Source organism: Phyllopteryx taeniolatus, chromosome 4, assembly GCF_024500385.1.
Source record: "Phyllopteryx taeniolatus isolate TA_2022b chromosome 4, UOR_Ptae_1.2, whole genome shotgun sequence".
Taxonomy (NCBI): domain Eukaryota; kingdom Metazoa; phylum Chordata; class Actinopteri; order Syngnathiformes; family Syngnathidae; genus Phyllopteryx; species Phyllopteryx taeniolatus.
Window position 1 is genome coordinate 17568454 of NC_084505.1, and position 14879 is coordinate 17583332.

Below are 14879 nucleotides of genomic sequence, written 5' to 3' on the forward strand. Positions count from 1 at the left end.
AAATAAGTCATGTGCATCCTAACTCTAAAAATAAAATGATGACAGACAGTCTTGATGTGATGACATCCTGTCTCAAGCTGACATGAGGTACAAAAAGTGACAGGTGTTATAGGTGATGTAGGCAGCTGTTAACTCAGCAAGTAGGAGCAGCAGTGAAGCCACACACAGTAGAGTAGTTGTACGTGCGTGTGTGCACATTTGCATTCCATCTTTTAAAAATGTTCTTAACTCTAGAACCCTTATACAAACCACCACTGCCATTTCGAAGTGATTATATAGCAGATATACAGCAGTTAAATCGATAAATATGATGCAGAAAGCGCCTTGTGCTTTTTGCATCCCGCCCCTTCCGGTCTTCGTCTCTTTCCGGCGCTGTGACGTCACAGGAGCCAAACATCCTGTTCATTCGGCGTTGTGTGCTATTGTTCCATGCTGTTGTTCCCGTCCTTTTATGTATGATTTAACGACGTCACGATGGTTTATTGTGTGGCATTTGGTTGTACAAATGGTTCAGGCAGTGGCAAGAGTTTTTTTTTTTGGGGGGGGGGGCTTTCCAAGTGAAAAGGAATACGTGACCAGTGGAAAGGCAAAGTCAATCGACAGGGGAAGAAACGTGTTTAGCTATTGGTGCCTAGCAAGCATTCCAAACTCTGTGCTGATCACTTCGAACCGGTGTGTTTTGAGAAAAATTTAGCAGACAGCATTGGATGCACAGGTGTGGTTAGGCAGAGACTGAAACCGGCTGCGGTGCCAACTATTTTTCCTTCGGCCACCTGGACCTCAACCGCCAGCAAGAGAATTGAATCTCGCAGCCGCCACGGCGCAGCAGCGAAGCGGTGCAGACGAGGTGAGCATTTCCTTGTATATACCTACGACTCTATTATGGTCACTATGCACTGGTGAGTAGGAAAAAAATGACCCACGCAGTAGTTTTCAGTACTGTCGTCTGTACTTTTGCCTGTATGACAAACCAACAGACACACGGCAAAGACTTTGTGTGCGGCGTGTTATAACTCTAATCGAGCGAGGGGCACACAATATATAGGAATACTGCATCCTATGTAAAAGCTTGTGCCGTGTCACTGAAACATAAATATATATAATACGTATAGTCGTGCTCAAAAATATTGGCACCCCTCGGGTGGCATTATTTCAAGGCATGAGTGTATAAAAAGACATCCTTTTGACATACCGTCACATCAAGCCAGTGGCCACTCTTTTTCTGTTGTACAGCAGCTGCTTGGCTGCCCGTCGTCGTCACAGTCTCAAACATGTACACTTGACGATGTCAAGTTCAGTTGGGTGCTCCTGTACGTCGAAATCCTCCTCCTCCACATTTTCCAACACGTTGCTCGCCATGGCGTGTAATGCGGAGCGCGCTGTGTTTGTCAATTGCATGGTCACTTCTGGCCCGCCTTGCGGTGGATAGAGTAACCACACCCCGGTGTCTTGAACTTCGGGTATGTTCGGAAAGGACTCAATATGCGTCATCAAAACCTCATTTTTAGCTAAACTATGATTGAAAACTTGCTGGAAGTTACGTGCATGTAATACATAACATATAAACAATGCAAATATGAATTTTAACTGACCACATAACATCTTTGTCATCTGACCTTTAACTTCCACCACTGCAAATAGCAATCGAGACCTTTCTCTCCATTATTATGAAAAGTTTACCACCCTGCTCACTTGCTATCTACTCCTCTACTAACATGGCACAACTATCATTAGCATTTTAGTTGCTGTTATTGTTAAGTTTGCTTGGGTCCCTTGAAAGGCTAAAAAAGATCTATGCCATTATTATATTATCTATTATTTATATTTAGTTTTTTTGGGGGGTGGCATCTATTAGTCACAAATGTTTGGCCTTTAACCCCTCCAAATAGTGAGGGTTGACACATATAGTACACTACTAATATTACATTTCAAATAACATTTTGAATGTTATAGGTCACTGGAAATAAAAAATAAAACAGTTTCATGATGTACACATAAAAAGACTAACTACATTGCAATGTGCACAAAATATATATGTTTATACTGTTTAGTTACTTGCTTTAGAATTTCTCTGTCTAATCATACTGTCAAACCACAGACGGAGTGTAATAGTTCCGTATCTAATAGCAAGGCAAACTCCACGTAAGAATGTAATGACAGAAATAATGAAATACACCCCTGTAAACTACCTGAGAACGTCACACTGAGAAACCACTGACTGACTTCCAGGAACCAATGTCCACTTCCACAGGCAGTGGCTATTCCCACTTTCCCAGCAATGGCTGACCAAGACATTCCTCAAGGTGGGGGAGATGACGCCATGGAATCAAAGCCATCAAAATGTCACGAGAGTTACTGTAAAGGCGGAGAATCTTTACATGATGCTTGTGATGTTTCTGGGTATACAGTGAAGTCTTGATGCTTTGACCTTGTCTCAATTTAAAGTGTGTGGGAGCAGAAAGCACAGTGAAGAAAATTCTTTGAAACAAGCAACAGGGATGCAGCTGCATTCAATTTCCTGTTGGATGCTGCTTCTCTCACAAGGTCTTTCGAGATGCACCAAGAGAGCCAGGTTTGGGAATGTTTGTGAATCTAAACCAGTTTTCCCTCTACACTTGGCGAAATTATGGATCTATGTTGGTATGTCAGTTCTCCACCCCATATCTTTCCCTCATGGGCTTTTCATTTTAGAATGATAATAAGAAATAAATGCAATCATTTAGTTTGTGAGGTATGACAAATGTTGAATCTGTAACATATTTAATCATGTGATATTAATCACTAAAATAGTGACCAAAAAAAAAATATCTCCTCTTATATTTAACAGCCAAACCTTTCAGTTGCATACAAAAGCAAATTTCCTGACATCTCAAGCTTTCTAAAAGAGTTGCCGATCATGAAGTAACCGTGCTTTTCCTTTGCAGGGTTGGCAGGGTTTTTCTTCAGCCAGCTACTGTATATAGATGGCGCCATGCTTCTTACATGGGGTTGGTTTTCCTAACCCGGTTATCACAAGGAAATACTTCATTTATAACGTTTGCTTTGGTGGTCAGGTCAGCATAAAATATGCAATTCCGGTGTACTAAATGTCCCTCATTAGCTTGTGTTCTGATTAAGAGTCTCTGCTTTTCCCTCGAGGTGCCTGCTAAGAGCCTTCCCATGTCATCCCACCCCCCTCAAACCTCCTGCTCATTCCCTCTGTTTTTCTGTTGCTTGACATGCACTTTGAACTTTCTGCAGTCTCCTGTCTTATATTCTTACATCAAAGCTGTGAAGGCTTTCACTTTCCATTCTTCAAGGTAAGGAATTGGTTGTGGATTGAGGATAAAATCAACAACCAAAACAAAGGAGCTTTATAAATTTGTGTTTGACATAGTCTTACAGGACTATCAGCCAGAATTGTAAAACTACTGCTCCAGAGATCCAATGATGTACTATTATATTTTTATGAAGACAATAGGTATTGTTTCGATGATTGGTCTGGTTGTTTTGTGCCAAGATTACTCAAAAACAAAAAAATCAATGAAACACTGAATATTCCTGGCCACTGAACTAATGAAGAACCAATTACATTTTATTCAGAATCAGAATCAGCTTTATTTTCCAAGTATGTCAAAAACACTCAAGGAATTTGTCGCTGGTAGTTGGAGCCGCTCTAGTACGACAACAGACAGTCAATTGACAGATAATACTTTTGAGACATAAAGACATTGAGAAAAACAGTCACTGAGCAATAAAAGGTTGCTAGTAATCTGGTAATGCTAGTACAATTTTATTTATTTATTTATTTATTTTTGGACAATTGTGCAAAAGGATGCAGAGTCATCTAGCAATTAGAGCAGTTTGAATTACTAATAGAGCAATGCCATAGTATGCAGCTGGTAAGTTGCCATGAAACTCTTTGTGATACATCAAACATGACCGGAAGGTGATAGTTCACCACACAACACAGTCAGGGTTTCATAAAATCAAAATGCCCACACACCAACGAGCCTGACATATCAGTAACACACACACACTCATAATAATGCGTGAGTAACAAAGGCAAGCAAAGAGCAACGTTTAGCTTGATTAACAACTACTATTTACAGAGGGCACCACAAAACATGTTGGGAAGTAGCAGAGCTTCTGCCGTCGCTACAATGTTTTTAATTTTTTTCAACAATCCTATTTTACTATTTGCATAATTGATTGAATATATCTGATATTACTATAGCAAGCAATTGTATTTCAAGTAAACTGAAATGATGAGGATCCAAACAAATCCCATTAGTTTGATATATTAAGTTGTCTTTGTCTGATATTAACTAGCTTCTTTAGGTTGGGAAATGCAAAAAAACAAAACAATAAAAAACTGTTTTTGGGGGAAAAACATTTTAATTATTAAACTCCATCCGGCGGCACGTAGGTGACTGGTTAGAGCATCAGCCTCACAGTTCTGAGGACCGGGGTTCAATCCCCGGCCCCGTCTGTGTGGAGTTTGCATGTTCTCCCCGTGCCTGCGTGGGTTTTCTCCGGGCACTCCGGTTTCCTCCCACATCCCAAAAACATGCATTCATTGGAGACAGTAAATTGCCCGTAGGTCTGAATGTGAGTGCGAATGGTTGTTTGTTCGTATGTGCCCTGCGATTGGCTGGCAGTTCAGGGTGTACCCCGCCTCCTGCCCGATGACAGCTGGGATAGGCTCCAGCACGCCCGCGACCTTAGTGAGGAGAAGCGGCTCACAAAATGGCCTTATGGCTTATGGCCTTATAATGCGGCACGCCTTATGTGTGCACCGAGTAGGCTTCACGAAGGAACTCCAACCGCTGGACATCGGTGTAAACAGGGCGTTCAAAGTGAAGTTGCGAGCGACGTGGGAGCGATGGATGACTGATGGCGAACACAGCTTTACTAAGACTAGGAGGCAGCACCGGGCGAGTTACGCCACAATTTTTGAATGGATTGTGGATGCTTGGGCTAACGTGTCTGCTAGCACTGTTGTTCAAGCTTTCGTAAAAGCCGGCATCATTTCTGAGGAGCCGCACGGCAACGAGACTGACTCTGACAATGACGAGAGGGAACCTGCCGTGTTTGATGGAGAACACATTCCAAGCCAGTGTTCGGGGATAGGGTTGAATTTTTTTAACAGATGTTACATATGTGCATCCACATAATTTTTAATAACCTATGCTGTTACTAGCTTCATCTTTACACAGTTTATAGCCTACAAGGGACAGCACAATATTTCTGGCCTGAAATAGTTGTGTAAAGGGGACTTTCAGGTATGTGATATGATGTAATGCTGGATTATTTTTTTGTTCTGAATGTCAGACTGAAGCTACCTTTTGTTGTGCATTGTATGTACAAAGAACAATCAGAAGAAAAAAAAAATCAATGAACTGTATCCTCAAACTATGAAAAATTCAGTAGCTTTCTTAGCATCTATACATAGTGGTGCAGAAGACGCAATCCCTGGCTTTGCGTGGCTACCAAGTCCATAAATTATTATCTCAGCAATAACTTGTCGGTAATTATTTCAGAATCAGAATCAGAATCAGAATCATCTTTATTTGCCAAGTATGTCCAAAACACACAAGGAATTTGTCTCCGGTAGTTGGAGCCGCTCTAGTACAACAGACAGTCAATTTACAGAACACTTTGGAGACATAAAGACATTAACAAAAAACAACAACAAACAACAATTGTGCAAAAAGATGCAGAGTCCTCAGTTCGAATGGCTAATATCGCAATAGTCCGGTGCAATGACCATTGTGCAAAGGGCACTGAGACTTCAAGGAGTGTATGCGGTTTAAAGTGACGAGTAGTGCGATAATCTGGGACAATGGTTGTGCAAATGTTACAGATACTCCTCAATCAGTGTGCAAATGGAGCAGATACTACTCTGGCATGAGTGGCCACTATATGCAAATAGTGCAGCACGGCGAGACAACTACAGTGAGTGCACGACTAATACATAATACAGAAATGTGACAACGAACTCAAGTCAAAAAATTGCCAGCTTGTTGTAATGGAATTGTAAGTTAGCTGTTCAAGAAGTTGATTGCAAGAGGGAAGAAGCTGTTGGAATGTCTACTAGTTCTAGTTTGCATTGATCGGTAGCGCCTACCTGAGGGAAGGAGCTGGAAGAGCTGGTGACCAGGGTGGGGAGGGTCCGAGAGGATTTTGCACGCCCTTGTCTTAGTTCTGGCAGCGTGCAAGTCCTCAAGGGTGGGTAGGGGGGTACCGACAATCCTTTCAGCAGTTTTGATTGTCCGTTGCAGTCGGAGTTTGTCCTTTTTTGTAGCAGCACCAAACCAGACTGTGATGGAAGAACACAGGACTGATTCGATGACCGCTGTGTAGAACTGTCTCAGCAGCTCCGGTGGCAGGCCATGCTTTCTCAGAAGCCGCAGGAAGTACATCCTCTGCTGGGCCTTTTTGAGGACGGAGTTGATGTTGGTCGCCCACTTCAGGTCCTGGGAGATTGTAATTCCCAGGAACTTGAAGGTCTCGACGGTTGACACAAGGCAGCTGGACAGCGTGAGGGGCAGCTGTGGCGAAGGATGCCTCCTGAAGTCCACGATCATCTCTACAGTCTTGAGCGTGTTCAGCTCCAGGTTGTGTCGGCCGCACCACAGCTCCAGCCGCTCCGCTTCCTGTCGATATGCAGACTCGTCACCGTCCTTGATGAGGCCGATGACAGTGGTGTCATCTGCAAACTTCAGGAGTTTGACAGTCGGGTTCGCTGAGGTGCAGTCGTTCGTGTAGAGAGAGAAGAGCAGCGGAGAGAGGACACAACCTTGGGGCGCCCCAGTGCTGATGCTGCGTGTGGATGAGGTGGCCTCCCCCAGCCTGACCTGCTGTGTCCTGCCCGTCAGAAAGCTGTAAATCCACTGGCAGATGGCAGGTGAGACGCTGAGCTGGAGAAGCTTGGATGAAAGGAGTTCAGGGATGATGGTGTTGAACGCTGAGCTGAAGTCCACGAACAGGATCCTCGCGTAGGTCCCTGCACTGTCGAGGTGTTCTAGGATGAAGTGCAGTCCCATGTTGACTGCATCATCCGCAGATCTGTTCGCTTGGTAGGCAAACTGCAGGGGGTCCAGCAGGGGACCTGTGACACTCTTGAGGTGGTCCAGCACAAGACGTTCAAAGGACTTCATGACCACAGATGTCAAAGCGACAGGCCTGTAGTCATTCAGACCCGAGATTGCAGGTTTCTTGGGGACTGGGATGATGGTGGAGTGTTTGAAGCAGGATGGAACTTCGCACATTTCCAGTGATCTGTTGAAGATCTGAGTGAAGACTGGCGCGAGCTGGTCCGCGCAGACTTTGAGGCAGGATGGAGACACGTGGTCCGGGCCTGCCGCTTTGTTAATCTTTTGTTGTTTGAAGATGCGTCTCACATCCTGTTCATGGATGGTTAACGCAGAGGTCAGAGGTGTGATTGTGGTCGCGGGTGCGGCCGGATTGGTGTGTGGTGTGAAACTGTCCTTTTCAAATCTGCAGTAGAAGGTATTCAAGTCGTTGGCTAGTGTGCTATTGTTCTCAGCTTGGGGGGATCGTCGCTTGTAATTAGTCAGCGACTGGAATGCATGCCAGACTGATTTAGAGTCGTTTGCGCTAAACTGTTTTTCCAACTTTGCTGTATAGATCCTCTTTGCAATGTTAATTTCTTTGGTCAGCTGGTTTCTAGCTCGATTATACAGGGCCCTGTCCCCGCTCTGATATGTTGAACTGTTACTTCATAATTCACTGGACTGTATATGAAATTTTCATTTCCATAGGCATGTATCGTACGTGAAGCGATACAGGCTTCTTTATGCAGAGGTGGCGGTGGGCGCTGGTGGTAATGTGAAGGTATCTATTATTATTATTATTATTATCTATATCTATCTAGGTAGACTAAAAGCTTGTATCAATTACAAATGTATGAATGTAATCAGGCTGATCCCTATTTTCATTATGCAAGACATATTACATATTGGATTTACCCAATATTAGTATCACCTAATCTTGATTATAAATCTTACCCCATTTCCCCGTGTGAATGAAATAGATAATGCACAGATGACAACAATGTAACATTATGCAGAAAAACTATATTGCTTGCTGGTAAATGGTTTCTTAGGAAGGGCTCCTTATTAAAATTCTATATGAAGCACAACCTCAGAGCCAGTGTGGGTGAACATGTGTATTCAACGCAGCACCTCTACCCTGACTGAATAAACTGTATTAACCAATCACTGTCCTGTTGCTGTAGCTGGAGCGACCCCCTAGCAACAACGAGATACCTGTTTGCTAAATGGTGCATTTAGAATTTTTAGCAATAGTCTGTATCTTTCAAATGAAAAATGATTTATCCCAGTTCATCATAATTTACCAATAGACTTAAAATGAAGAAGTCAAAATGGATAAGTCTTAGATGGGAAGGCGTTCACAGACTGTTGGTTGCTTCCAAATAAAACCTGTGATCTAAGGCCAGTTTGTAATCTTCCCAATGAGAGGTGAGTCAAATTAAAGGTTTGGATTTTATCCAGTTCCAATTTGGAGTCATGTAATTCAGCGCAGATTCTGGCGTTTGTGAAGACATTATTTTTGTTTTATACAGTACATCGGTTTCAAACATAGGGCGGCATTGTGGTTGACTGGTTAGCACATCTGCCTCGCAGTTCTGAGGACCCGGGTTCAAATCCGCCCTCGCCTGTGTGGAGTTTGCATGGTTTTCTCCGGGTATTCCAAAAACATGCACGGTAGGTTAATTGAAGGCTCTAAATTGTCCGGAGATGTGAATGTGAGTGCAAATGTTTGTTTGTTTATTTGTGCCGTGCGATTGACTGGCAACCAGTTCAGGGTGTACCCCGCCTCTTGCTCAGAGTCAGCTGGGATAGGCTCCAGCACGCCCCACAGCCCTAGTGAGGATAAGCGGTGCGGAAAATGGATGCATGGATGGGTTTTGAACATTGCACATTCATTTTGAATGCATAAAACAAGCACAAGCCTGAAATGAAAGATCTGTAGGAAATGTCTGCAATAAAGTGAACAAAGGAAATTTGTAAAAATTATTTCACTTACTGTGTTCATTTGAAATTAGCATCCGCTTTCAAGTAATTACAGAGGAGTGTCAATGTTTGAATTCCCCAAAGGTCAAAGAATTTGGAAACCGACTTCGAATTTATACATAAATATGCCTCAAAGTATCTCAGTTCACCCCTTAACAAGTAATCTTTTTGTAATTCCTTAAGCCTTCAGAGTGTGCCAGGACTTTTGTCCAGTATCACCAAGTACTTCAATGCCATGCCATTACTCCCATAACTCAAATTCTAATCAAATCTCAAATATGTATAGGAGTCATTTGACTGACTCGCATTCCTATATAAATCGTCACTTCTCATTTCAAACAACTTCCAGGCCCTATTTTGTATCAACGCAAACTATTTTAATGAGACTCCTGTTTGTATAAATGAAGCCGTAAAAACATCCAAATCCATCTCACTTTTATACTGGTCTATGCTGTGGTATTGTATGTTTTGTGTGCTACTTTCTTGATCCTTTGCGCTTCTTAGTGCAAAACTACAATCTGTTACAGTGAATTCTTCCAAATCAAAAAGTCTCGCTGTACTGAAACCACCTCTTGAAACACAAATAAAATCCCATCTGTCGGTGTTTAGTTGGGAAAAATCAAACATTGGCAAGCACTGTAAAAACTAAACCATCTTGTGCACCTGCATGCCAATCAGGGGAAGCATTTGGTTTTGGTATATATTTTATTTAATAGGTCTCGTAAGCAATGTGACGTTGAGGCAAACAATTCCTTCCATGCTCTTTTTATTTTATTTTTTTATATTTTTTCATTAACGCACCAAAACAACACTTCTACCCACTGAATGTACATACTAACCCAATCTTCACTGCCTCCTCCTCATTGCTACAATTTGCAGTCATTTGTGGTTCCTCGCTCCTAATAGCAGCCTCTTAAATCAGATCTGATTTCCTCATCCCATTTAAGCACAGTAAGTCCCACAGACAGGCCCTCGTAAAAACTCTCCCCTTTGGGCTTCTTTTACATCTTCGTCAGAATGTAAATAATGGCTCTGTCAAGATGGCACCACGTCACCACTATATGCCGTAAGGTACACTAGCACTGGGAAGCTGACTGAAACTCGTCACATTTGGAGCAGTTTGGTAAGCTTGCCAGCCCCCTTCATGTATCACGAGGAAATGAGTTTGTGTCAGGACTATTTTGGAGATGCTTTGAAGTCTTATTTTACCCTTTTTGCCTTCTGGGGGATAGTGCCGAAAGTAGGGGGCCGTTGGAGAGGTTGTGTGGTACGATTTGGGGAAATCTGCCCTCATATCCCAAAAGGCACTGGTCTCTGCTCTCCTGATCTTGTTCCTGGGTGGTCAAAGTAGAAATGTAGTTCCAATCAAATTTGGTTTGTGTGACTTTGCAACACATTGCATGGGCCCACTGGTGTTGTAGGAGTTACTATGTTGTTACAATGAATTATTGCATTCTGCAAGCATAACCTTACCCCCAAATTTTATGACTTCCCTAGAGTGTTTTTTATTTGGTCACTGCAAAATTGTTCACTTAAGAACTGTCTTAAGGAGATAAAATAAAGATAAACCAAAAGGAAAAAAGAAGCATCGCATCATCACAATCCCAGTGAAAAGGGCATTGTTATTCTCATATTGTACAATCAATAGTCAGCAGAGAGTCTGTCAATATGAGCCTTGAGCAAAGGACTCCTCACAGGAGGGATGGGGGATGGGGATATTCCTTGACCAGATCAAACAATGCTTTGTATGGACTTAGAGGCAAAGACAAATATTTGTACACACACGACTACTGCACCTTAAAACAGCTTCTTTCTCTGATATACAATAATCGGGAATAAAAGGACTAGGGCTGGTCATCGGCATATTCAACTTCAACCAAATCTTAGGCCGGTGAGGTAAGCCTCATCTTTTCTTGACAAACGCCCCTCCCGATTTTTTCTGTAACATCACTAGAATGGACGCTGAGGGGATTGCAGAACTCACACAAGTGCGCATGCACGTACACAGACTTCCCCGGTAAAAATGGTGGATGCGTCCCACCCCCTGTTGCTTTCAGAGCGATGTCCCTTGAGTTGGGAGACTGAAAGGGGCTTCCCGCAGTGCTGTTGGAGCATCCTTGGCAGCTCTAGACAACTTCACTTTCCCTGCCCTACCAGGGGGCAATAATCACATCAAGCTCCCCTGACAAGAGGCATTGAATTCAGCTCCGGTCTCCTTAAGAGCTTGGCATCCAGCTGCCATTTCTGAACATGTTGCTGACATTACCAAAGGTTTGTGTTTCTTTTTTTCCTTCCAGACTCAATGATATCCTTCGTCCATTTTTTCCCCCTCTTTTTTTGTACCACAATCATCACATGAATGTATATGGAAACGTTTCGGGATTCCTTGTCACCAGCCCAAAATCTGAATCGACCGGATTGCGTCTCATCGCCATTTTTGTACTGCGCCTCACTCCATATATATTTTGCCTTGTCATTCTCTACCAAAGAATACATTTCTCAGTGTAATCATAGCCTGTATATATTTTAAATTTCCATGTCCTGATAGGCTTTGTTTCCGTTTTTAGCGTGTGGTACTTTTATTATGCCACTCACATTGATTACAAATATGACCAAATACCAATCATAGCTGCAAATTACCTGAATTGGCATGACAGACTTCTTTTAAAATCCACCAAAACTGATGATAACCACACTGGACTGTTGTAAACAGCTTTGAGGCCCAACAGAGCTCATCTGCTACCCAGGGAGTCTGGCTTCCAGCAGCTACGCTCCATTCATTACCTGCTTTCAATGGCCACCGCCAAGCCGCCTCTGGCTTGAAGGCCAGGTAGGGAGCCGAGTGGTGCACAATGTTTAGGGGATTAGCAATCAAAGGAGTGCCGAGGCTAGGTCCTTGTGCCTTACCCGCCATTCTCTTCTAGCTTGTGAGAAGAGCTCCAGCAGCGGCCAAGGTCACAGTCTGCTGCTCGGCAGGAGGTAATTGGGAAAGACTCTGGGAACTGGCCGTCTGTGCCTTGCTAATTGTGTGCTAGTAGGCTAGCAGCACAGCAGGCATCACAGCCAAAAAACATTCATTCGTTTGTACCATAGTTAGCATGGCTGACACCATGATAATGCCTTTTGCCAGCCTCGCACTTTTTCCTCTGTTCCAGTCTGTCAAATTAGTTTGTTGATGTTTGAAGTAAACTATATGCCAAGTTATACAATAGATGGAAAAACTGGTTCTATTATTTTATTTTATTTTATTTTTCATTGTATCTAAGTTGTTTTCAGATATTTCTGTGCGGGATACGGTTGTGAGATGATGGGGAATTATTACAAGGGCATTTTGGGGAAAGGAAGTGAAATAACGTTCATGGTCCCGAAAGAAAGGCTTTACATTTTCTAGTGTATCGGACAAAGCATTTAGTTTTTTACCATTGCTCTTTGGACTTCTATCACCGTCCTGAATAGTTTTAAGCTGATTTGGCATCCTGTGGTGCAAGACACTGAGCTATTAAACCGTGATGGGACAGCCGGTCGTACACTTGGATCGTAGTCCATATATTCCCCACTGAGGCACACTAAAAAGATTAGCGTAGCCTGCTACGACCGAGAGGGGGGAAGCAAGCGGTGAGGTAATCGTGATACAAAACAATTCGTAATCCAGTCGCAGGCAAGAAAGCAACCGTGGCTCGCCAGTCCAGCCTCCCACAAACACACCCCTGTTGGGATATTGGCAAGTTGTCATGACTACAGGGATGTTCTGCTGATGAAGTCTCGCTTAACGTTGTCCAATCACATCGTGAAACTACCACCGCAGCATGAACAGCTAAGGACGCACCTATTCCGGTTGCACAATTCCAAGAAAGGACAGGCGAAATCCGTGACCGCCAACGGAAAACTGGCAATTTATGGGATGTTGTGAATGGAATGCCATGGTACGACAAAACGCAATCAGCGGGGGTCGTGGATCCAGGGGCTGCCAGGTAGGGGGTCTCCATTATTATGCTGTTAAAGCCGTATTTCTTTTCTGTTATTAGTACTAAGTGTTAATCCAATATTTATTGTGATTATAGTGGTAAAATAAATTGAACATTTGTGTTAATATGGCTTATATCGTGTTTGCATACAGGAGTTGAAGCGATCCATCTTCTTGGAGCACTTTGCTAAAATAGTAAAACACTCCTGCAGGTGGTTTTTGCAAATTGGCATCAGCAACAATAAGCCCAATGAAAAGTGAAATGGAATCTTATGAAAGGGGTGGAAGTGTCATGAATCTTAAGTCAAATCTAAGTCATGTAATTTAATGTAATGTCATTTGGTACTCACTTCATTGCCAGAGTAAGAAAGGCTACTATTCCAAAAGTGCAAAGGGAGCTAAAAACTCTCCTGGTGTTATTTTGAGCCAGGCCTTTTATCACAAACCGCGGGGAGGATTTTTCTATTCATTTTCTCAAAACTGACCAAAGGAGAAGCCTTTGCTCTGTGAAAGATGGAGGGCTTGGTGGGGGTGTATTCCTTTTTTTTTTTCCCCCCAGTACACTGCAGGTAGCCGTTACGGTCATCGTCCTCTTAAGCTTATTATTGCATTCTATCACATTGACTGTCTTTACAAGGAACACGCCATTAAAATAATATATTTCAAAACAAATGTTATTTTCAAGTAATTTTGAGCTTTTCATTTGTGCACTTCCCGTTTCAGTCTTTTAACCCCTCCCTTGCTGAGCTCCATTCCCTCTGTCACGGGACAGACTTCCATCCATCCATCCATTTTCTGAGCCATTTATCCTCACTAGGGTCGCGGGTGTGCTGGAGCCTATCCCAGCTAACTGCGGGCAGGAGGCTGGGTACACCCTGAACTGGTTGCCAGCCAATCGCAGGGCACATACAAACAAACAACCATTCACACTCACATTCACACTTAAAACTTTAAAAATCAAATGTATGTTGTGCGCATGAAAACAATCCCTTCTTTGGTAGCTGGTTTGGGACGTGTATTGGGAAAGGAATGGTAAACCACCAGTGAATTGAATTTTTTATTTCTGCTTCACATGATGCTGGCATTCAGTGGTTGTTTTGCTTGTGTCCTTGTCAGTTTCAAAATTTTACTGGTGATATATTTACAATTTACTATTTACTACTTTCATTGCTTTGTATTGATAAAATGGATTTGGGACAAGATCCCAAAATTACTCATCGTCACAGGTTGATTGTTACACTATTATGCTACGTATATCTTCATATATGAAACATGAAGATCACTTGTCTATTAGAAGGTAATTGGGATATAAGTGTTCACTGATTCATTCAGTAATATATTTTAATTAAAACTGCAGTAAGAGGAAAACACCTATCACAACCAACTTTGTAACAACTTTCACAAACAGGATAGCTCAGAGCGATGTATATGGATGTCAAATAAATAATTCAGCATTTGGTGTCATAATCTGACCAATCATGGCGCAATTGAGTAAACTCCCAATGCTTAATGTCCTTTCATCATACACAATAAAAGTGAAAGCAGATGGCCGTACCACATGGAGTTTATCTTTTACTCAATTTGTTTTTGCTTGCTCATGTTTTGATCTTGGGCCTGCTTAATGTATTGTAAGAATTTCCTTGTTTTTCTTATAAGAGTCTTTACACGAGGAATGATGCATTCTTGTAGCAATTCATTCTGTGCCTGGGTTTGCTTGACACCTACAGCCCAGCTAGTTTTGACTCATGTGAGAGTTGTATGCCTTGATAGACTTCCGTAGCCCCAGCACAGTTGATCGAAGTGGGATTGAGTACAGCATGATTGTTCATGCACATGCACGTGCACAACCTAGACCTGTTGTATAATCATTGCAC

At 42.6% G+C, this 14879-nt stretch overlaps 1 long non-coding RNA gene across 1 annotated transcript; it reads left to right on the forward strand.

Annotated features, from left to right (window-relative positions):
• Nucleotides 1-585: 585 nt before the first annotated feature.
• On the forward strand, nucleotides 586-2679 carry LOC133476541 (uncharacterized). Its single transcript, XR_009788082.1, has 3 exons — nucleotides 586-847; nucleotides 2230-2303; nucleotides 2446-2679. It is a non-coding gene; the product is annotated as an uncharacterized LOC133476541 (long non-coding RNA).
• The last annotated feature ends 12200 nt before the right edge of the window (nucleotides 2680-14879 follow it).